This window comes from Gallus gallus, chromosome 2 (assembly GCF_016699485.2).
Source record: "Gallus gallus isolate bGalGal1 chromosome 2, bGalGal1.mat.broiler.GRCg7b, whole genome shotgun sequence".
Lineage (NCBI taxonomy): Eukaryota > Metazoa > Chordata > Aves > Galliformes > Phasianidae > Gallus > Gallus gallus.
The window spans coordinates 108171868-108197675 of NC_052533.1; the positions used below are offsets into that span (position 1 = coordinate 108171868).

General features: G+C 36.8%; 1 long non-coding RNA gene across 3 annotated transcripts in view; it reads right to left on the reverse strand.

The window, feature by feature from the left end:
- The window catches only part of LOC124417696, a 34630-nt gene continuing 8822 nt past the window's right edge, over positions 1–25808 (reverse strand). The window contains exons 4-5 of one of the 3 annotated variants that reach the window (XR_006937041.1): positions 25634–25674; positions 1–326 (exon numbers count right to left, since the gene is read on the reverse strand). This is a non-coding gene — a long non-coding RNA (uncharacterized LOC124417696). Of the gene's footprint in view, positions 327–14962; positions 25675–25808 lie in introns of those variants that run through there. The other 2 variants (XR_006937042.1, XR_006937037.1) reach the window with 2 other exon arrangements.

Below are 25808 nucleotides of genomic sequence, written 5' to 3' on the forward strand. Positions count from 1 at the left end.
TAGAGAGAAACAATACCTTTATTAGATCAACTCATAACAGGAAGAGAAAAGGCTCATAATCTCAAAAAGTTGTTGCTTTTCTCAGCTGTCAGGCAATCCGTCTCCTTAAATCTTTGCCATCTTCAGCTTCAAGGGAATTTATTTTCAGTTATACCCATAAAGCAGATCCTGTAATCTCACTTTACTTCCTTAGCTGAGGTAGCAGTGTTGGATGCAAGATAAACATTATTTTTCTCACGACGGGGTACACTGTAGAACAGCCTCTACCATAACAGGACTGGCAGAATGTCAGTCTCACTACTTGAGATCACAGAAGCTGAGATGTCCTGGAGAAACACAGCAGAACTCCGAATAAGTTTCCAATAAATAAATAAATATTCAGCTATTATTATTACTCTCTCTGTCATCCTTTTTGCAAAAAGAAAAGTGAGAAAGCTTCTAAAACTGACTAGGAATTAGTCAGCAGTAGAAAGCCCACAAACACTCTAACAGAAATTTTCAATAGTCGATCACTCTCCCCTTTGTAGATCTTCCCCATTTTTTACCAACTTGAACTTTTCCTTGAACAACAATTCAGAGATTAGTCATGAATGCAGGACTCAAGTAACAAGCAAGAAAGTTTTAAAGTGCTGATTCCATCACCTCAAGGCCCTCGATGGTGATTATATCATTTTATTTAATTCCTAGCTATACTTACTTCAGGAGGTATTTCAGCACAATAGGAGTAGATCAATAGATGGAAGCTTTTGTTTCTATGGGTGAAAGCTAAAAGCCAAGATTTTACAGTATGCTTCCCACTCTGCGGTTTACTTATTTCAGATAAAGTGAGAACATATAACCATTGCCAAGAAAGCTGAATGAGAACAAAGAAGGTTATGGTGCAGCATTGCAATTGCACAAAAGTGTTGGAGAGTTTGAAGTCTTGGACCCTAAACCATACTCTATATCACAATTCTCTTGATAATAGAAATCAATGCATAGGTTGCTGAGTATCTCAAATCTTAATGTATTTAAAGAGCCCTACTCATTACTACCAACTACTTGTACACACACTGCAAACACATACATTCAAAACATTTTTAATTTCATTTTAAAGCAATTTGTAATCGCCTTTGGATTATGTGTTGTAGAAGAAATGCTAAGTCACAGCCTGAACCAGTGATTGAGCAACTGGTGAGAAAGCAGGGCCAACCCAAGCAAGCTCAGGTGCATGCAATGAACTGAGTGACCAGAAGGGGTGGAGCCAGGATCCACACCTTCCCATGCCTCATTTAAGGGTTGGCAGTGGAGAGTGGTATCTTGCTGGAGATGCCTGTTTACCTGAGGTTTTCTGAAGGTAAGTATTTTCTAAAGGTAAGTATCTTCTTTTCTTTGTTTCTCTCCCTGTGGCTTTTGTATTTGAGCAAGCCCTTGCTTGCTGCAGCATGAGACTTAGCTACTCTACTGTCATTGCTGCACTTTCTATTGCATTACAGCATTATACGTGTTATGTATTTTTTTTTTTGACTTGTTTCCATTGTTGCAGTATATATAGGTAGCACTGTTTTAGAGATGGAGATAGTGTTCTAAGTTCTGAATGAGGTCTTTAGAGCCTGGAGCAGGTCCTGAAGTAAGCCTATTTTAGATGTAATCCAAGAACATCTGAATTGCCATTTTCTGTTTCATAGTGATGCAAAGTTAAAGGATAATACTAGGAGTAAAATAATGATCTACTACTCTAAATAGGTATTTGCCCATTATATCTTAACCAGGTTTAATTCTATTGTAACTTTGCTTTAGTCTCCTTATATGCTTAAATTTAAATGTAATCTAGTATTACCACCAGATAATACAAATAAGATGTTGAAAGCACCAGGCAATTTCCCCATGACAGTAACAGACTTAGTGAAGCCTTGAATATAAAAGACAATATAAATGTACGTGTTATAATTCCTTCTTGTTCTGTCAATAAAATACCTGCCTGCAAAATACACAGTCAATTTTAAAACAAACAAAACTATTCTCATTCTGTGCTTGCCAGAAACATATTTTTCCAGGTGAAACATTGGTTGCTTTGTATTTCCAGATTCATAGCAAGTGACAAGCTGTAATGCATTAAGGAAACAGATTGCTACTTTCACTCCTTATTTTTCTTGGTTGTCATAATTATTGTCTTTCATTAATCTTCTGTCAGTCTTGCTTAATGTGTTTAGAGGGGAAGTTGTTCTCTATTTATCTGTTCCCTTCTGTGAATGTAACAGGAGTGTTATCTGGATTGGGAAGCCTCATGGTGTGAATGCTTTCTAAAATCCTGTACACCACTACAGCACTATGCTGATCAAGCAGCTCAGCTTCAGCCTTCTTCATCTTCTTCTCCAGATCCTTTTGTCTAAGGGCTGGTCTTTATTCTATGTTTTGCAATGTACCATTAAGTGTCTTGAAAGTTATCAGCTGCTAGATGTGATAGTATTATGTACAAGGCTTTACAACTAGTTTTCTATAAAATATCCTTTTACTACTACTTGGATGTTAAAAGATCTACAGCCTTTATGGTATGTTTTAAACAAACTCATATCATGAGTAAGGACTACAATCTACTGGCCAAAACACTTTTTTTCAGCTGAAAACAGGCTTTCTGTAAAATACCACTTTACAGACAACGTATTTTTTTTTTATATTTAAACTTGCTCAGACTCACAGCGTTTCTTTCAGTCAATAGGGAAGTCATAAGATATTTTTTAAAACAGAAAATAACTTTTTTTGTTTACCACTGAAATATGCTGAGATGAAAGTGCTTTTTTAAGAAGTACATGGAAACTCTTTGGAGATGAACATGAATTAAGAGTTTAAAAGTGAAACCATCATAGTAATAACTCCAGCCTACCTAGAATCCTAATTATAAACACCAATTGGGATCAGCAGGTCTGGTCTGTTCATGAAGGAGCAAGGTTGCTTCTGATGGAATCTTGGCAATGCCAGGCTAAGTATTTGCAAGTAGACCAATAGCCATATACAGACAGAAGAGTTGAACTCACTCACCTAGTGAAGGGGATCACTGGCCATACAGCACTTCTTCTCAGGAAGCAGTCTAGGAGGCTGGCCCTTACGTGAGCCCAGGGTGCCTCCACCCTGTGCCTACTCCTTCTGGTCACCTAGGGAGCATAGGTGCAAACAATTTTCCTGTGCTCCCTGGGCCAGCCACGACCCTTCACCAAGTACTCAGTCACCAGTTCAAGATGTGAGCTAACAGTTCCCCTACAGAGTCATAAGTATTTAATATTTAATTCAGTGTTAATGCTTACTCATTCTATCTCCTCTCTTCCAGTTACTCTCTGCAGTAGTTAAAGAATTACTTTTCTGTATCTACAACACAATAACATGGAGATATTAGAAAGGACAGACGGCAATCTGCACATAAGTCTTGACTGGGTAGTCTATCTCCTAGACATGCACCTTTTCATCTTCAACTGAAAATTAAAAAGGAAGAAAAAAACACTTACTGCAGCCAGTAAATTATCAGGACAATACAAGAAATTCAAGATGACCACTCACTGCCTGGTATCTTTTGTATTGAGTCAACTATCAAGTAAGAAAGGTAGATTAGAAGTCCACAGTCTTTCTATGAAGTAATAGATAGAATTGGAACAAAAACTTTTACCTCAAGCAAGTCTAGTCTTTTTGGGAAGAAAACCACAAAAGAAACAACATCCCTGAAATACATTGACAAAGCATGCTCCTGAGATAGCTAGTGGGAGTTCTGGTTATGAGCTCTTTTATGGACTACTCTGCAGGAAGTACTTTGTTTTCCCTCAGATGTTGCGCACATGTCACATTAAAGTGAATTAAGTCCTTATGAGGTGATGTACTGCAGCCAAGAAAATACTTTGTGAGAGGTTTCTCATGGATGTATTCAGTTCAAAACACTGTGAAATTAGGTGAAACTTAACTTAGTTTTTAATCTGTGTTATTTCAGTAAACAAACAAAAAAGCCATCAAATTTTTCTGACCATAATTATGACAGCTACAAAGAAATAGAGTGAGGAATGAGAGGAATGTAATACTAACCTGCAGTATCTTGGGGATAAAGTATCCTACTGATCTCTAAGAAGGCAACGCTAACCTCTGTAACTAAGCTGTTCCTCCCATCCTTTCTATGGGCCATCACTGTCAGTGATGTCTCTCAGTAGACCAGAGTCACCAGATGGGCAAGCTGAGAGGAGGTTAGCAGAATAAGTAAGTGAGCTGAATTCTCATTGTCTGCTACAGATTACCAAAGAGTAAATCTGCAGGTTTTTTGGGGATCTAGGCCTAATGAAACTAATGTCTTGACACTGATCTAGTTGAGGTTGCTTGCCATTTTACAGTGAAAGACTTTCTTTTTAATCTTCCAAATGCTTCAGCTACAGTGACTGAAATTCTTGAAGAGCTGAACACTCTTGTACAAATGGATACCAAGACAGTGAGCTGTTAATTTTTAGCTCCTGAGAATGGCTCCCTGAAATGTATCTACATTTATTATGATTATTTTTATATACTTTTTATTTTAAATAATACAAATTCATCAACTGAAGTTATTTTTGATTTAAGTCACAGTATGAAGATGGCAATGCAGCTTATTGCAAGATATATGCAAGGGCACATTTTTAGCAGGATTTCAGCTACTTTAGAAACCATTTAGTTGATGAAAGGGATACACTTTCAGACTGAACAAAGGAAGGATATTTGATGGCGTCTTTTCAGGATTAAAAAGACCATTCAGCTGGAAGTAAACTTCAGTTAATAAACCTCACCTCCATTTTCCTCATGCAAAGTAACAGCCTAGAAACAGCACAGCTTACGTCTGTCTGAAATACCATGCCACAGATATGAGATGAACTCTTCATATTATATCTCCTTATTTCCAAGAAATCTGCGTGTCTCTGGTATTACTGAAGTCACCCACGATACCAGAGCTGAAGTTATTGTGCTGGGGATTGCTTAGCACTGTTCTGTAATTAGGAGGCAAGTCAATTCAACATTAATTTCAAGTACATGAAGGAGAAGCAGATTCATGAATAGATAATAGAGAATACAAGCATTGAATGTGTTAGTTTAAGAAATGTTCTTAAAATATCGTTTTATTGAAAGTATGCATTTGGAGATCCTAAAGTCAATGCATTATGTTCATTACATTTATATTAAATTATTATGCCTCAGCCAAATAAAGGCCCTTATCCCTCCTACGGTAATGTATGTAAAGACATGGGAGAGAAGGTTAGAAAGCATTTATTTGGCACTTATTGAACACTACAATTTTTGGGTTATCACTAAGTGCAGACACAACTTGAGCAGTAAAAGCAAAATCTTTTTTTTTGAGATTGTTCTTTTGAGACTTACCTAGATCTCCTTTAGCATTTTCTAATGTTTTTCTGACATAGCATGAAATGGGTACACAAAGAGTGTGTGGGTCTGCTTTATGAGCTGTGCGTGAAAAGCTTTAAAGCACAGAAACCTACGCACTCAGTATTTAAGGAAACAGGAAGCCAGAAAGGTTTGGGAGAAGATGGCTAGGAGAAGAGAAGGTGGAATACAAACTCTCTGACTTCAGCTGCTACTTTCTTCTGCTGCTTTCTGAAAAAGCTAAAATGGCCATTTGTTATCAAATTGACTTCTACCATGTTGTAACTACTTTTGCCAGTCAAACTCCTGATTTGAGTGGGAGCGGGAATTCTTAACACTAGTGTTTTGTAACATACAGTGTATGGAAGTCAGAATCTAAAACCTAACATTAGCAAGCACAAGTATTTCATTTCTACAAAAAGGCAGAATGTTATTGCCAAGCCTGAGTTAATGTAAGAGTAAAGTCACAATTGTTTTGCACCAAAGGCTAAGATTTCTATTTCTGAAACTGATTTAGCAAATTTATGCATGTGTACTTCGTAATGCTTATTAAACAGCAATATATACTTACTGAAATACAACCCCTCTCCCAAAATTAGCATTTCCGTATTGTTCCATACAATGCAGTTGTTAGCATTTCCTCACAAACTTTTATTTGCATATACTAACATTTTTTGGCTATGTAATCTTAAAACTCTTTTAAGATCACTCCTTTTATATGAAAGAAAAGAAACAATGCATGTATTTCATAAAGCAATCTATTTTGTTTCCTAATTCTGTCTTCAGTCTCACTTTGAACTGCCACAGCACAAGTAATCATCCCTTTGCATAACTATGGGGTCTGTACTATAATTTTATAATCAAGGATGCTTTGTAATGGTGCTTGCATTTCTTCAGGAAGAATAGCCTGTATGCATATGAAATTCTTATAGAGCAGGTTTTTTTCCTTAACCGGCTCATTCTTACAATAAGATAAGCTATCATACATATTTTTGCATGTAGAGAAAAACTTAGGAATGGTCATACTTTGTGCATTTTAAAATCTCTTTGGTTAAAGTCAAATAGCAATAATATTAAAAATAAGAATGATATTCATTATGATTCTGATGAAGGCATTAAAATATTGTTTCATGTAAGCAGAGTTTCAGACTGGAATAAAATTTTACCTTGAATAATTTAACACGTGATTCATCTATTGGGCACCATAGTTTTGGTAGTTGCTGCTACTAAGCCACCTGAAAATGTACAAAACGCATCTTCTGTTTTTGGGGTCACATGGTATGTAGGTGATTCTGAAAGTAATACCTCCTATTTATTTCCATGGAAACTACAGATCCAAATTCTCGGCTATAAAGGACTCTCTTTGAACGTGGTTACCACCATTAATCAATTCATGTGGATGAGCTGGTCAAGATGCAATTCATTTTGTGGTGTGATAGCTGTATGTGACCGTCCAGAACACGGCTTATCTTTCATGTTGTTCTTGCTACAGCTGGAATGCATCGCTCACCCCTCACTGTGCTTGCATCTATTATTTAGTCTCCATAAATGTTCAAGTATTAATGAATTTCAAAGGGTGCATTTTTTTCCACATGGAGTAACTCAATTCCACACCTTTGCTTTGTATGCACTTCCATGTCAGATGTCATTTTGTTGGACTGCCGGTCTGCTGCCATCTGTCACACTACAGCAAAATGTAATAGAATATTGGTGGGAATGTTCAGCCTCTACTGTTGTACTGCCAATATCTGCCTCTGACATTGTGGGTCAACAGAATAAAATAGGAGGTATTACTTCTCAAGTAGCCATCGTATGTTAAAATGTCCTCATTTATTGGGTGAATTTTCCTAGCCAGTGTTATGGGAGATGCCTTCATAGACCCACTGGAATTAGAATCATGAGTCAGATTGTTCATCAGCTCATCAGATTGTTTTTCTATTGAAGAGGTTTTAAATTTTCATGATTTATTAGGAGGAGCTGTGCATAGGTTATGTTATACTTATTTCATGTTTGAGGTTTATTTCTGATTCCAGTGTGGCTGAGGAGATCAGCAGTGAGTTCAGATTTACTAAGATCACTCAGTAAATCAAGTAGAAAGGTTAATTCCAGAAGAGTTCCTATGACTCTTTGCTAAAACATGCACTGAACACAGCATTAAAATCTGCAGTGCCACTTGCTGAAAGAGTAATGATTTTAATTCATAATCTAATTATTTTGAAAAACTGTCTATGCAAAAGCCACTGGTATCATCCCTGCTTGGGGTCCTTTGATTCTTTTGCTTGGTGTCAATAATCTGAATCTTAAAAGCATTGTAAGTATCAATTAACAAAGCTTTGTCTTGTGGACATCTTGTTCTTTCCTCAAGATTGGATCTTATTTCCAGTAAAATAGAGATGATGATCACAGTAATAACAATAACAAAGCCCACACTCTAGGCTATTTTGAGAGGCTAGCCTTTCTAGAGAAAGATAAATTTGTCTTTATAGAGAAATTTGTGTTGCAGGAAAGACAAATTGATTTGCTGTGATCATACATTAAAGCTAATCTTGAGAATTCTGTGCCTTAAGCATATATTTATGCTTGAACATATGATTTTCCTTTATATTTACCATGGAAAAATGTTTCCTTCTCATATAATCATCATATTTAGGATAATTCAGCAAAAATGAAAGCCAGTGATGTTACAAAGGCACTAAACGTTGCTACAAATCCTGTCTGTGATCTTCCTTTTTTTGGTGTATCTGGGGCTTAAGACTTTCATCTGCGGTTCTAAAAGCTGTTCAAAAGTAGAAAGGATCAACAGGAAACACTGAGTAGAACAGCAGTCTCTGAGATGCACTGTTCAGTATAGTGCGTTATTGTATATTTATTTATAGTGCCATAAAATGTCAATATTCTTATATTTTTAATAGTAATAATAGGTTGGATGTTAGGGAAAACTTCCCAGTCTTTCAGAAAGGTGCTGGAATGGGCTGCTCAGGAAGGTAGTGAAGTCACTGTCCCTGCAGGTGTTCAAGAAACATTTAGATGTTGTACAGAGGGATATGATTTAGTGGGGAAATATTAGTGATAGGCAGAAGGCTGGACTAGATCACCTCAGAAGTCTTTTCCAACATTGCTGACTTTATGATTCTGTGTATATAGGACTGTGTGTCTCCTATTAAATGGAATCCAATGAGAAAATGTTTTTTGTTTTTTTTTAGAGGTTTGTCATTCTTTATGTGAGTATCTGAGTGTTTTCTTTAAAGTGCTTCAGCAATTTTTATGAAAGCGCATCTCTGAGGAGCCAACGTACCAGTTCCAAATACTGCAGGTGTTATAAATGGAAGTAAGAGAAGTAGTAAATTCTAATAACTTTCAATTGCTAAGAATTTTCCATCTTTAAAGGATTCTAAAACTCATTTTGCCCTAGAATAAATGATGCTGTTTTCTTATTAAGTGAAATTGAATGACTTCTTCAACAGAGGCCAGAGGCAATAAATACAAAGTTGTAGAATACTGCTATCTAAGTAGGATTTTAGTAAACAAGCAAAAAAAAAAAAAAATCCCTGCTGTTTATTAGTTATGGTCCCTGATTTACATTTTTTTTACTATACACTTGTTACCAATGGTGTGCTCAGAGCTGTGCAAAATGTGACTGCTCCTTACTCCTTTATGGTGGACATCAGAAGGAAGTATATTTGTGAAAAGGCTTAGGCGACAGTGATAACAGGAAGAGGGGAAAAAAAAAAAAACCTTTGCCCCAAATTCTTGGAATAATTTTCATTTTTGGACCTCTGTATTGCTTCAGTGAAAAAAGCAACATGACCTTCTGATAACTCAGTATTCCATAATGTTTCTGGAAGTTGATGCTTACAGCAATTTCTTACCCTTTCTTGTCTTGATGAGCTGAATAATGTGGTTTTCAAGACAGCTATCTAAAAATGCCCAGACATTTCCTAATAGTTTACACACTTGTATGAGTGTAATTTGCACTCAACTCTTGAAATCCGCCTCCAAAGAGCAATGAGATCATGGTCCATGACATAAAGGCCCATGGACCTTGATGCTGCTGGGGGGAAATATAATATTAAAAATTTTCTTTTCTTAAAGCCTTTAGGATTCACATTGGTGTATGCCAGACTAGACTTCAATTTGGTTCAACATAAAGTGTCTGTGTTGATTAAAATAAGATTTTCTTATTCAGAAAAACTGCAATAGTTGCCTCTTTCCTCACTTCACCCTTCTCCATCAAAAAAACAGTAGAGACTGAGTCTAAATATCAGCACACCTCTTGTCCATAATTTTGTCTTGATTCATTACCTCTCTTGCTTTCAAGAATGGCTGTGGCTTATTTCCTGGGTTCATCATACTGTCTCTGAATTGGCGTTTATGGAAGTTATTTTTTTTACATTTACCACTTTCTTATGCTAGACAAAGACATACTTGTGAAATTTGGTCTCACTGAAATGTCACTGAAGAGTATGTGAGCAGTTTTTTTTCCTCAGAGTTTAGGTGAACACTCTTTATGCTGTTTGGAGCTGTTGTAGATGTTCTCTCCCTGGAGGTGTTCAAGGCCAGGTTAGATGGGGTCCTGGGCAACCTGGTCTAACATTAAATGTGGAGGTTGGCAGCCCTGCCTATGGCAGGGGATTGGAACTTGATGATTCTTGGATTCCCTTCCAAGCCACTCTCTGATTCTATTACAGGAATGCAAATCTAATTATCTTTTAGCTAACAAGATCCTCTGTTGTGTCCTTTGATAGAAGATTTTTTCAGACTTGTTCAGAATAGTACCCACAAATATTTCCACAAAATTAACATTCATTACCTGAGTTCTATTTAAGAATTCAATAGTCCACTTGCAAAAGTCACTAAGGGATGAACTCTAAATCAAATAGCAACTGAGAAATCCACACTTCTGTTTTATTCCTCACATTTTATAGGTCAGTCAAGGGACATCTGGATGAGAATTGTCAATGATTAGCACAAGAAAAATAGCACAGGTTCACCTTTTGATTAAAAACTCAACTCAGTGTTGTTCACACAACACCTCAAGGTGACTCCCACATTTATTGAGGTTTTGATAGCTGTAAATCAGATGCACAAGGACTGAAACCTGTTTCAACAGAATGGGATATTTTAGTTCATCATAACTTTTCTTATGGGGATTATGATTTAGGAAAAAATAAAGATGATATATTAAAAGTTAGACTGAAAGTCTTCATTTTTTTCATGTCATTTTTGCATACTCAATGTACAACAGCATGCAGTCACTTCTATCACCCAAATTTAAGCATGTATTTTAGATTGGTGTCTTTGGCTAGATAATTAGATTGCTATTGACTCCAAACATGGTTAAAATCTGATGCCCTGCCTATCTCTTAAGGAGATCAGTTTTGTAATTGGAGGCACTTCAATGTGGTACCCATGGTCTGACTGTGCTACCTGTGCAAAACATGCTGTCAGGGGTATTCTCAAAATGAAAATTATGTTGAAATCTTTTTGTATCCAACTTCTAAATGCGATCTTATTGTATCACAGCAGCACTGAAAATCTGTTTCAAAGTTCCTTCATAACTTTGAGTGAGCTGAAATGCTTTGGCAATGTAACAAAATGGAGAAGTACTAAGCAACTTGTTTTCACTTTATATTTGCAAGAAAAAGTTGTCCTAAAAACATTAGGGAATCATAAAATTGTTAAGGATTATTCTGTTACAGAACTATTTCTATACCAAATGCACGCTTTACCACAAAGTGAAAATACTTTTTGCATACAAAATGCTCTTTTAAAAGGAGTCACTTGAAAATGGGAGAAATATGATTCTCTTCACTAGAAGGAAGAAGCTCAAGGCAGTACACAAAAGACCTACAGAAATTAAGAAATTGAATCTAATTTTTTTTGCTGTACTGTTTTCCATTCAACTATGAACTTGTACAGACTTTTTGACAAAATTTTTCTTAAAAGGAAAGCAACAATAGAAATGAGACTGTTTGTTGGAATCTTGCTGAAAGGTAAGAACTTGCATGGAGAATCAAATCTCCCAAATAGGATCTCTGCTGGACAGCTAGTGGCAGCAGAAGTGTTAACTGCCAGAGTCCTTATGGCAGAACATTCAGATAAATAGTTTGTGGAATCTCCCAGTTCTCCTCAGTTCATACAATCCAGCTGATCCTTTGTGACCACTCCAGCAATTACATTAAGATGTATCAACAGGAATAGATAAGCATGTACAGACATCTCTTAAAGACTACGTGCAGAAGACTATCATTGCTATTTCTGCAAGAGCAGTTTCTGTTGACTTTCACAAATGTCTTATCTAGGCATAATCTGATACTGCTGCAGTAATGACACTTCAGGACACTCCACCTAGGCTGTTAATCAACACATTTAGGCATGCAAATTGGCCTAGACACAACAGGAGTTGCCTCTGGGGAATTTCTACAACCATTTGAAATTCACACCTGGGAGGCTCCTATAATCATCAGTCAAATACTTAAATGTGAATGCTCAGTTAATTTTAAAGTTGGTCCACTGCCTCAGGCTGATCCATTATCTCACCTATGCGGATGACTGGTTGGGGAGTTCCTGAACCTCTCAAGGAATTACTGTGTTAAGTGCACTGAGCATGCATATGGGCACACTGCCCATACCCGGATACATTATGGTGATAAGAGCAAACTCTATTTTCAGCTGTATAACTTGCATAATATAAGTTCCATAGTCACAGTTTGAGTATTCAGAGAAATAGTATTACCAAGTTGTATGATAAATATTCTACATGTAATGTGATGAAATTACTCTTTGAACTTTTTAGATGATTTCCTGCAAGTTAGAAAAACAAAGAGGCTAGAAGTACAGTGTCTCCTAAAAAGCATGTTAGATGGTAAGACTGTCAATCATAGAATGGTTTGGATTGAAAGGGACCTTTTAAGATCATGTAGTTCTAACCCCCCTGGTATAGGCAGGGATACCTCCCTCTAGACCATGTTGCTCAAAGCCTCATCCAGCCTGGCCTTGGGTTCTTCTGTTGAGGGAACATCACAGCGTATTTGAACAACCTGTTCCAGTGTCTCACCACCCTCACAGTAAGGAACTTCTTCCTGATAGCTAGTCTAAATCTACCCTTTTCCAGCTTATAGCCATTTCCCCTTGTCTGGTTGCTACCTGTTCTTATAAAAAGTTCCTCCCCAGCTTTCCTGTAGGCCCCCTTCAGCTACTTATAGGCCTCTTTAAGGTTCCCCCAGAACCTTCTCCCCTCCAGGCTGAAAAGCCCCAGCTTTTTCAGCCTGTCCACCTCCAGTGGAGGTGCTCCAGCCCTCTGATCAGATTTGTGGCCCTCGTCTGGATTTTCTCCAACAGGTCCATATCCTTGTATTGGGGGCCTGAGAACTGGATGCAGTACTCCAGGTGGGGTCTCACAAGAGCAGTGCTTTTAAGTTGTGCATAGATGCAAAGGATAACTTTTTTGATTAAGCCCAGGATATGATAATTGATTTTTACATTACTATTAATCTGATAATACCATTTTTTAATTATTATTATTATTATTATTTTTTTTGTGAACTAGAATGCTTAAGACTTCTTGGAAATGTCATGAGAGCTATTCTTTAAAAAAATGTATGGAAAAATATGGAATATAAGCCATCTAAGCCATCTTTATATATACAAAAGTTGGTTAAACTTTTTTTTTTTTTTTTTTTTTTTGGAAAATGTGAGTTGAAACTTTTTAAATCCATTCTTGTAAAATTTTCAATCATTAGGTTTCTCACATTTAGGTTTAACATTTAATATCTTTAATTAGCCTCTCTTATTCTAATTAGAAATTGTAAATTGGACCAGACAAACCTTTCCTTTCATCACTTTTCTCCATTCACATGACTACCCATATAGTTCTAAAAATTATGATATTTCAGGACGAAGACTGAACTTTGTTAAAATTTCCTTTTTCTCCCTTTATCTGTTTTTCTATTTTTGGAAAAGTTTTCCAAAGATTTTGTCTTCTCCTAATGAAATACAGATGCATTTTAAAAATGTCATATCCTCCCACCTCCTGGACAAAGTCTAGTTTAAGATGATGTATGAATCCTTTGTTTTTTGGTTCAAAGCTTGCTTTCTGAGACATTTCTTGCAATAAGACTCTGACTTAGATGAGAGGTGGGTGTTGCCATGTGGCAATCAACATCACTGTGTGGACAATTTTACATTTGAAAGCATTTCTTTGGAGCTGTTTGCCTCCGGAAGAGACTGCTCAGGATTGTTTACATATTTCTATTACGTATTCAATTACATATTTCTAATATTTGTAGAGATAATTTTGGGTTCTGCATGAATATCAAAGTTTTGAATGGATCTGAGGATACAATTTTCAATTTTTTAAATTCTTCTAGAGGGCTGTTCAACTAATGTTTTTTACTTTCCTAATACATTCTGTGATCTTCAGACCTGTGGAAAATTATCTTTTTTCAATTCATTCATGCCTAGTAAAAACCTCTAGTTAGAGGTGATGCTTGTCATCTCTGACAAATAATGGATATTATGGATTTTCAGATTTAGAAATTTCACTCAGGTTTGTGTATAATTCTGAAGGCTGGACTCTGGACTAAGAGGGTGGAGAAAAATTTAAATGATTTTTAGAATTATTATTGAAAATATACTTGATTATCCATATTGACTATCCACATTTTACCTGCAAAGGCAAGTCAAGAAAAAAGCAAAGTCATCGTAATTTCATTAGAAACATAGCACATGGATAGCTCTTTTCTTTTGCAATCTGTAAGCGCTCTGAATAATGCCAATTAATTTCAATTAGAAAATCCCACAATAGTAAATTATAAATATTTCTTTAAAAAGTGTGGTCTGATATGATCTCAGTCTGATAAAGTTGTTAGAATTGGTTGTGGAAATGCCAACAAATTGTAGGCCTGGACTTACTTAAATAAAAGTGAGAAGAAATAAGGCGAAAAAAAAGACAAAAACAAAATCAAAAAGCATTTCTAGGGCCAAAAGTGGAATCAAAATATTGTTTTTCAGAAGGAAGATATAAGTTTTACAGATCTTCAGGTTTTCAAGTATCCAGAAAACAATGAACTATTCGGGCCTCATATCCTGAACACAAGGAAGAAACACAAGGATCAAAGATAGACTTGCTTTTGTTTTCTGTCTCGCTCCAATTTATCAGAGGGAGAGGAGGTTCTTTGAGATTTTTTATATATATATATATATATATATATACACACACACACACATGTGGTGTGAGATTAGGAAACAGTGGTTCAAATGTTGGTCTGACCAGTTTATTACAAATCCTAGTCATTCAGGGAGATAGGGAAGGGAAGAAGGGCAACAGAAAAGATAGCAAATAGAAGCAAGGAGTCTTTATAGGAAGCAAGAAGGAAACAGTCACCACCATGGTCCAATGTGGTTCAGAGCTCAGTCACTGATCTTCAGTAGTGGTGGGTTGTTGGGCATTGTTCTGTTGACAATGATGGTGACCATGGCAATGATTGCAATGGCAGTACAAACTTATAAATAAGTCCAAAATGGTCAAGTCAGCTCTCTTTGGAGTGACAGCTCGAATCCAAATTGGTTGAGTCAGCTCTCCTTGGAGCAGCAGCTTCTGGCTCTGGGATCTCAGCAGAAACTCCTTTGTTCCCATCTTTTGGGCTTTGCTAGCAGATAAGAGGGAGCAGGGATGCCCATCTGTATCCTGTTTTTCACAGGAAATGATGGTATCATTCCCCAGTTTTCCCATACCAAGCTAGGGCTATTTAGAAATACGTAATTGAAATGAACTGACTCTTTGAAGGTCCTGAAGGCTGTTTTTTGAAACATACAAATGCAATAGGCTGTAATATTTTGGAGTTGTTGCATGCTCTTGAATTTAAAGTCTACCCTCTCCCCATTTCTTATGAGCTCATTAGTAAGGCAACAAACCAGGGTTTAAACAGTTTCATAGAATCCGCTCAGTTGGAAAAGACCTTGAAGATGTAACATCGGACTGCTTTGTGTGCAGCTTATGGACTGACACAATACAGTGTATTGTCTTCAGTGCTTCTGAAACAATAACCATCACCTATTTAAAACAGATTTTTTTTCTCTTTTATATCCTGTGCTTTTTCAATCACAGTACAAAATACTTTTAGCTTTCTGTAAGAAAAAATCCAAATTGGCGAAAAACAAACAAACATTAAAAACCACAAACAAACAAAAAAGCCCCACAAAGTAAAAGTCTGTGGGGGTTAAATAAAATAAAACTGTTGATCTAATTTAATTCAGTTAGGTCATTATTGATGTAGGAAATTTACTGAACTAAGAGAAACAAACTATTAAGTTTATTAATGTCTGTATCCAGATAGCTGAATAAAGCATGTGAGCAATAAATCCACAGATTAATGCTTGGGAATGACCTACTGAATTATAACTTCATGGAAAATATCAAGAAACATGTTTGGACAATGGGTAATCATAATTAACACAAGTTTGGAGCAGCTGACAAAGGCTATGAAGGATATGTGTTTTCCCAAATAACTTTATTTTGATCTGCCAATACATCAGAAATTAGGGTAGAGACACTGAAAAAACATCAACAGTGTCTAATCTGTAAATGCTTGTCTTTGTGGCTAGTGCCACTGCCCAAACTTTGGGTCTTTTTGATATCTGAATGTCCTACATGGTGCCGGGCCTGCAGACACCAGATGGGTTTCACTTTTCTCAAAGGTGGAAGAAGGTCCTTGGGGAAAATTGGCAGGGCTTTAAACTAGGTTTGAGAACTTTAAGGTAAATACAGTTCCAGAATAGTATTTACCCAAAATTTGAATGCAGTTATGGTGTGGTAGCTATAAACCATAGGTCTGCCTTTGAGTATTTTAACCCAGGCATCTTAAAATTCATGGCAGTTATTTATTTGCCAAAATAGAATTTTGAAAAATAAATGTTAACATTTGTTGTTTCAGAGAGTTCTCTCCTGTGATCTCTCTTTGCAACTGAAAAGCACCATTTAGGTACTACTGAAGGTTAAATAAAAGTAATGTCAATAACATCTCCTCCTACAAATCAGTGAGAAATTGCTTGTATGGAGTACTCAGGCACTATAATCAACTGTGGTGAAGAAATGCTTAGCTCTGTAAATGAGCTTTGGGAGCACTGGAGTATTTGCTATTAGGAACCAAATTTACCTTCAACTTCTCTTCACCCGTCCATGTAGTCTCATATCACAAAAGCTAAAATCTCTACAGTTTAAAGTGGAAAGTGGATCCATCCAACCCACATCTTTTCCATGATCTACATTTGTCTCTTATCATAGGAGACAGGAATCCAGGGCATAGAAAGTGTAGAAACCTCAAGTTTCATTTACCCGGATAACATATGTTGCCATTGAACTCGGGGTGACTATTGCTGCCTTTTATCTCATCAGTTGCTAGAGCTGTAGGGAGTAGCAATCTGTTAAAGACAGGCCGTTGGAGAGAGCTTGATTATTCCTTATCCTTTGGTGAAATCTATTTGTAGGAGGAGGTATGAACATTTGCATGTGGTCAGAAATTTGAAAATCTTTTGGATTTCTTTTACTGAGAGTCTACACAACACTTAAAATATGAAAATAGGAAGTGTTTCTGTGCTTTCTCTAATTTGCACCCATGCCCAAGAATTAACACAAGACCCTTTCCAATCTTGACCTGTAATGAGCTGACAAAATTTGTCTGACTTCATTAGGAGCTGCTTATGCAGCAGGAAAAACTGTTCTCAATCTGTGCAACATCAGGCAAGTAAAGGTTATTCAGAACTTTCCAATGTTGTTGGTAACTTCTGAGTGATTCTGAACAGAATCTTTAGGAGTAAACGTAGGTTAAGATGAAACAAGTTAGAGTGGTTTCAAGATTAATATGTATTTTCACCCACCCTGATTTTGTACTACTTACTCCAGAAAAACAAAAACAAACAAGCAAAAAAAAACCAAAAAAGCCAACAATCTTCAACAGAAAGTCATTGTTTTGCGTTCTGCAACTATCTGTGGCAAGAGTTATCTTCTTAAACCTGTCACCCAAAGCAGGCAAATTACTTTTTTTTTTTTCCCCCTTTATAAGGAGTAGAAAGATGGATACTCTCATAAAAGAAACAGTGCTCAAAGTGAAAATTGTGCTAAAAAAAAAAAAAAAAAAAAAAAAGAAAAAGTGCAGTAGGAATTCAGTAACAAGTTAACTCTGAAAAAAACAACGTCATTTCATGTTCAAACTTCAAGGATCTAAATTTAGCATCTTCTGAATTGATCTGGACTGGTAAAAAGTTATTCTGTGCTCTTTGAGGCATCTGAGTGTTTAAAGAAATAAACAAAACCAACTAGCTCTTGCTTATTACGAAAGCGTATATTGCTATTTGAAACACTACCTATGGCTCCCCACAGGTAACATGGAAAACTTTAGGCCTTTCCTTGCTTGTTACAAGACTGAATTACTGTTATTTACTGAAGCTTTTAAAAGTGTAGTAAATGATGAGACATTGAGAAAAAAAGATCTTAAAGTGAGAAACCACAAGAACTCCTCTTTAAGCCTCTGTTTTGTTAAGCTATGGTTATGGACTTGGTTAGCAGTAGTCAGTATTCCACAGCTGAAGCTCAAGCAAAAATGCAATAATATATCCTGAATCTGGATAACCTTTTTCTATCTGCTAAAGACTATTATAAAATAAATTACTTGTGGTTTCCATTTAAGTGCTGATTGTATTTGGTTCATGAAGTAATCAGGTATTCAGAAAAGAGGAATATGCCAATGAAAGCACTTTACATATCCACAGCTATCACTCTTAGAGGAAATGCTTAGCATAGAAGAAAAGTGCTGAACTAGCATATCTGCAGAACACAGGGAAAAGTGACAGATTGCTTTCTATAAAGCAGTCACACAGCTTACATTGGCAACATTTTGATTTGCCACAGCAGTACTGACCCAAGAGCCATGTTGCAATCAATCAGTGTCTCAAAGGACAATGAAAGATTTGAAAATGCTTAACTTAACTAAGCACACAGTAAAATTTTATTAAAACAAGAAGCAACTGTCTCTGGCTGCAGATACCTACTACCTATTGTTTAGCTTTACTTAGAAGAATAATTATTTGAGCTTAATAACACTTCTAATAACTGTCAAAATCATGAGACAACTCACCTTGGTTGCTATTCTCTACTAGTAATTTCAAGTCACATCAGAATGGCAAAATGTGCCAAAACAAATCTCATCAACCATAATTTAATTCTAGATTTTCTTCAAAATAATACACCTCTTCTAAACCATTTTGCAGTGCAAATCGAGATGTAAGATCAGCAGATCAGTAACATTTATGTGTTTATGTGTCTATTTGTCTCTGTATTAATATTTAGTCTATGAGCACTACATTCACCACCTTTATAAGTATTGGGACTTCCTTCACATGTGTGATATAACTTCATGTTGAGGCTGCTATAATTCAATAGAAATGCTTGCTATTATCTGTGCCTCTGTCTACTGTCATCAGTGTGGATTTACCATCCTCTTCTGTTCTTCTCTCCAATTCCCGTCCCTTTCCATCTTGTTATGCCAGAAGCATGCTTGGGCACACGCCCCATAATACCATTTAACAACCAGGCCTCACACAGTGTACTGGCATGGACAAATCAGTCTTCTACAAGTGCATTTGGGTCTTTTTTTCCCCATATTGAGTCTGACTTTTTTCAAGTGCAGATGAGATACAAGGTAATAGGAAGATATTTTGCTATGTATTCATGTTTACTTTCTCTGTTACAACTTTCACTGCCTTTTTTAGTGAAAAAGCAAAATTTTGTTTAACATCCTTAATGAAAATCTTACATTGCAGATGCACAAAGGGAAGTTCTGCTGTAGGTGGCATGTATTCTAAATTGTAAGGAATTCAAATTCCAACTATGGTTTTTGTAAGTTCTATACATCATCTATAAACTGCAAGAATAAAAAGCAATTCAAAAGCCTCTCTCGGGTATTTTTAAAACTAAATATTGCCTGACATACTGCCTTAAACTAATTTCAAAGTCTTCTGTAATTACTATTTCTATGACTTGATTCACCTTGGCAGGTTGATACCATCATTAAGGTTTCTTGATGCTACCTTTCAAAGAACTGTCCACAGACAGCATAGATTTACTTCAAGGACTTACTAGAAATAATGGAAACTGAATTTCAAAGCCTCACACGCTGCTGTGTTATTTTTAATTGAATAGTCAGTAGTGAGCTTTCATTAAATGTCATTAATAAAGAGCTTCTATTAAGAATGATTGCATGTTTCTCATAAACAGGTGTAAACTGAATAAAAGCAAAATGCTCTTAATGTGTATTTAAGTGCTTTAAGTAATTCATTGTTCAGAATCATCATGGTAAAATTACATTTACATTTGAATATCAGTTTGAATAAAATATAACGTGAGAGTTATTTTAAAATGCTTGACTACTCCTGTAAGTGCTTTATGTGGAGATACATACACAGTGATGCCATTAATAAGAGATGGACTCCTACAGGCAATCTTCTATTTGGGATCTTAACCAAGCTCTAGTCTAAATAAATGAAACACTTCTCCCTGTGGAAACTAGCATAAGACATGCAGAACATGTTGTAAGAAACTGGAAATCACAAGAGGCTTGATGATAACTTAGATGATGAGAAGAATTGGAAGCTGCCTTCATGCATGTAGGGAGTCTTCAAATTTGGGTTTTGGGCTTGCAGGTCCTAAGAGAATCAGGGAGAACTGCAGCTGTAGCGCAGCACTCATTGGTCGGAGTAGGTGTGCAAGCATGTAACTCCAGTGGTCTTTTACTGTTGATATAGTAAAATGATAATATTTGCATCTGAAACTTTGAAGACCAAGAATGTTTTCTGTGTAAATCAATGTATGAAGAAAACGTCAATTATGTTTACCAAGATGGCAGAGTTTTCGTGAAACAGAAAGATGATAGAGTAACTGTTTAGTCCAGGAGATAAGAAATCTCTGCTGCTTTATGTGACAGTATAGTCCCCTCTACCTCCAGGCTCCTTCTTTGTCTTGACCATTGCACCTAAGGCCTTCTGCAGGACTGATAGTACTGTTCTGCTAAATACTACGAGTCAATCATCTTACCCCATAAATAGTGAGCAGAATGAGAGCCCCTTGAGCTCTAATCCTGATAACAAGACTGCACGTGACCTCTCCAGTTCCTTCTAAATATTGTGAAGCTTAAGTGACTATAGTCTCAGGGTGGATTGTGTAGAATATTTATCAGAGATGACTTACTGAAATGTACTCCTCTTGAGAGAAGGTAAACCTTCAGTGTGCAGTGTGGTAAATAATCCATTGCATGATAGGTCCCTAAGCAACATAAGACCTGCAAACCTTAGATTGTTTACAAAATCCAGGGGATCCTGGTATGCTGACTCTAAGAAAAAAACAACTTGGAGTGAGGAGCAGAGTGGTGCTCCCATGATTGAGCCCTGTGATCATCCTGCAGGGATGGAGACTTGTTGCAATTGGAAATGAGAAAATGTCTTGTTTTCCTGACCCACCCCTAAGCCAGCAGATTTCTAACCTTTCTTTCAAAAACATTCTTTGAGTAAACATTGCAAAACAAAGATATTTGTGACTAGAGTCACTCAAGCTTCACCTGAAAGTATGGAGATAGTATACAAATGCTGAAGACAGAAGGATTTTTGGAGGAAGATACCATCACAGACAAGCTGGGAGGACATGGCTGGCTTCTGGAACTAGTCAACGTGCTGAGCCTCTCTTCCCTCCCATGGGGATGCTTATTAGGTAAGATTTGCACACTCTGTTGTACTTAGTGCTTCCCCAGGAAACCTAGAAATCTCTGTAGAGCTATTCCATAATTTAATGTGTTTGTGGTTGGCCATATTATTCATGTTATTTGCTAACTTCTCATGCTTTGCAGACAGTGTATTTATCATCAAACAAATCAAAATAATCTGTAATCTGTTGCTTTAACAAACTGCACTATTCACTAATGTGGCCGTGAGAGTTCTCATTGAATGCAACCAAATTCCTTAAGGGTGGTAGTGACGAGATGAATTGGGCAGTGTGATATTTGTGAATCCATAATCGTGATAGTTCATATATTGAATGTAGCTGGACTGGGCAACACTCAAAACCTAAGCACAGCCAATCCTCACCCCTCTGATATCTGAGGACAAGCTTGATTGCAAGGGTTTTATCTTTTGCCAAACTTTTTGCCTTTTTCACATGACACGTTGGACCTATGAGTAGGGAGAAAAATGGCATCCGAAAGTACAATCTGAACAATGCCTCTACTCAGATTGCTCCTAGAGATGCTTCAGGAGCCACGGAATACCTGATTAGTGACTGGTTAGAAGTAATCAGATGCTGATGAAGAGAATAATAACTGGTAACAGGTAAATAGGATTTAGTGAGCCAGTGTCACCTTGCTGCCTATCTCTCTTGACATTCTCTAGGAAAGATTTCAGGTACAACATGATGCATCTCATTGTTCCTTGAACCTCCCGAAAGGAAACACGTTGTCTGCTGAACCTATCAGCGCTAAAGTACTGTGACCTTTAGTGAGGTCAGTTATTTCTCTAACTATAACTAAATTACATTTAAAAGAATATAAAGCAATACCAATTCTTTTTGTTTGTCAGATTTGTTGTACAAAACCATGGAAATATTATATGCTTCACTGTGTAAACTGACCAGTTCAAGAAACATGCAGTGAACCTGGAGATAAAGCAAGGTTAAAGTGGTGGTCAGGATGCAACATTGTTGTTTTATCTTGTATGTCTTATTTATTAAAGATAATACATATCTATTGAAAGTCAGCTTCCTCTGATCCTGCTAAGCCTAAGGATAAAGCTTTTCCTGAAGATGTTTAAAACTTGGCTGAGAAAGCAAAAATGGTCAGCTTCAAACCTTATTCAATTCTTTTCCTCTGTGTCAGCAGACAGTTCCATTTTTTTTCTGTAACAATTCCCTTCCCTTGTTTTTGGTTTGTTTGTTTTTTTTTCCCCATTTTTAAGTTTTCATGTTTTCTATTTTGAAAATACAGTTTTCCTTGCAAATGGCTGTGCCTAACATCTTTACTGTGGGACTGAACAAAACAAACAAACAAACAAAAACCAAACACAAAAACAGATCTGAAAGGAAAGAGAGAAACCCTGCAGATCAACCATGTTTGTACTAAGATTTATCAACCTTGCCCTCAGGGCCGCTTCACACATTTACTGTGTCTTTGCAACAGATGAAACAGTTCTGGGCAGTGACCTTATAAAATCTGTGGCATACCTGAAATGTGCAGCAGACTGTAGCATTTCTCACTAGTAACCTTTTTTTTTTTTTTCTACTCTCAAATGGTTCTTGTCACTGTTGTACTACTTCTGGGCACACCTAGCACTTAGTCTCTTTTACACACACAAACACATGCACTCACTCTATAAGAATCATAAAGAAGCTCCTGCCCTTTCAGAGTCTATTTTATAACTTGATGTTCGGAAGTAAATGTTGAAAATCACTACTTCCTGATCTGTACTCACACTCTCTTTTTTGTATCTGTGGTGGACTAGGGCTCTTTCAGGAGCGGTCCTTTAAGAGCATGGCCCTCTCACGTACCCATTCTGGAGATATCCCCCTCTACAGTAGCAGTGGCTCTGAACATTTGTTTGTGCTCTGTGGTGTTGCTTCAAACAATGAACAAACATGCACACTGAAGAAACAAATGGAACCTAATGGCCTGGGTAATTGCAATGCTACTTCTAGTGGAAATATTTTCAAACAATACGACCTTGAGTCTGAAATCAAGGTCAGTAACCACTGAAGACGCAGCTGCAAGCCATGCATGGACTATGAGACAAGGGATAACTTAACCAATGGCTGTTTTCTTCTTGCTGTGTGAATGTGCACACCAGTTGGTTTGTGCCCATCTCTAATACATCATTGATAAGCAGCTGTTACTTTTTCCAGTACAAGAATGTCAAACAAGTGCCAGGAGTGTCAATGCTTGCCAGCGTAGATTTGCCAACAGATTAGAATTTAATTTTACCTCTGTGCACTGCTTTACATCAGTGCCCATGAAAGTATTAGATCTATTGAGGAGGATGGCAGATCATGTAGACACAAATGGCAGTGCTAAATGTAATTGCACCTGCATCCTAATATAAGGAACTGATAAAAAAGGGGACACTGTCGTAGTGAGTGATTGACATTCCGATGAATGTGGAATGTAACACAGCCTTCAAATACAAAAATATGCTAGCCAAAAGTGTTGTGCAGTTTAAAATAGAATATAAAAACTTAAAATTAGTGACTGATACAAATTTCTTTAAATAAAGCATGCAAACACTTGCTTACATACTCATACGCCTTCATACACATTTTTTATCTTGCTAGGCAAATACAATTAATTCAGCTTATCTCTAGAAATTATATATTGATCTTATGAAAAACTGGAAGGCATATTTTAATGAACCTACATGCTCATCAGAGCTTGAGACAATCGCAATGACTATTTTCCATTAAGGAAATGTGGAGTAAAGCTACACATTATTTTTTTTCTACTATTCTTTATAGGTGGAGCATCTGTGTTTAAATTAAAGACTGAAATGAAACATTTCAAGAGACAAAAATAAGTGAATCTAAATTAAAATGGTTAAAACAGAGTGTACTGTACCGCTGCGGAAGAAGAATCACTGGAAATAACATTAATGAATTCTTAAAATGGATTGAAAATAAGGCCTTCCTTCAGGAGTGTTCAGAGGCTTTGGTGCCTAGAGGACTCAGTCCACAGAGGATTAAAAGAATGATGGCTTGGGGGTGCAGTGTGTAGTCTCTTTCCTTAAGCTTGTCAAAAAGTCAGGAAGTCTGAGGAGAGAATGGCGACAGTAAAATGCAAAATTCCAGATCAGCAAGTCTTAGTAGCATAAAGTGCTTGAGAGATGAGAAGACTGCAGTTTCACTTTGGCCATAATCTGAGTACAAAACAAAGCAACTGACTCTGGTGAGCCATGCTGCAAACCAGCAGCAGGATAGCCAGCATCTGAGTAGGAGACCAAAGGCAAAAAGTGCTGGAGAAGTATACCGTTGAGTCACCATGGACTATCATTCTGGTGTCTGACACCTGGCTTTGAATAGCCCCAGCAGTAGAATCTAGGAGGACCATGGGCATGCAAGTATCTGTAGCACATGGAAGATGGGTGCCTGTGACAGTGTCACTACAGACTTTCCATGCTGCTGAGACAGGTTGGAGGACACGTTCCATTGGGTCAGACCATGATCACTTACTGGAGGTATTAACAACTTTAAATTCCACTTATTTTCACAGTAAAAAAAGTATATGAAAATTTATCTGTGAGTCAGTAGCAAACATCTAGCATACAAGAAATAAGTGTGTGAGCAAGTTCTTTTAAAACAGAAATATATAACTAACCTGTGTGGCTGTCTTAGTTATTTGCTTTGCCAGGGAAATGGGAGGAATTTGTGCATGGTCCTTCTGCTTTTGATACTGATGCAGCTTTGATGCTGAATCTGGCCAGATCTAGCAAGCATACTTAGGATTTCCTTGCAATCATGCTGTCTCCTGGATAATGTTACCTACTTTCATATGTTGTTTGCCATCAAAGTTTCAGTTTCTGGGGGATGGAAACCTTCCCTCCAACAGCATGTTTCCGTATCAATTGTGGGGCATGTAGGGAACACAGGTTAGTACAGATTCTCTGTAAGTATAAGCTTGTGCTTGCTTTTCTTCTGTTGCTTTGATGTGATTTGAATATGCAGAAGTTGGAATAGGCCTACATACAAATATTGTTGTAGAAAAATGTCAGTTTTACATTTGCCACAATTTGCCATCTGTAGCAGAAAAACTGCAGGAGGAACACAATAGGTTTAAAAAACATTTAAAAAGAGGCAAATACATTTTACCTTCTCATTTCAGGACTCTGTTTTTCTTTTCACCATGGCCATTACTTTACACACAAAGACACATACACAGACAAACACAAAAGCTGACAAGATGGAAATAACTCTATTTCAATATACTGAATAGATTAATATGATGCTTTTTGACCAAAAAGAAAAAAAAAATTACTCTTTTAAAAGGAAAGTATAAAAGCAAACCAGAAAAACCACGATTGGAGGGGGGGAGTGAGGGAGGGAGAGAGGTGGGGATGAACAAACATCTGCTCAGATACTTGGCTGCTGGTTAGGGTTAACCTCCCAAATCTATCACAGATATATCTTGCATTTGCTTTTGTTAAACCTCATGAGATTAGAGTCAGTCAATTTCTGTCCAGTTATCTCTGAATCACAGACCTGTCCAGCATCTGTATGTCTGTGAATCCCAATGTCTGATCCTAGAACAAAGTTAAGATAGATTTTTATAGTCAAACACATTTTCCACAACTTTTTGCAAAAAAATTTTCAAAGAGATCAATAAAGCCACTGAGAAGCACAAAAACTATGTTCAGTAGAAGAAGAATGTGGAAGC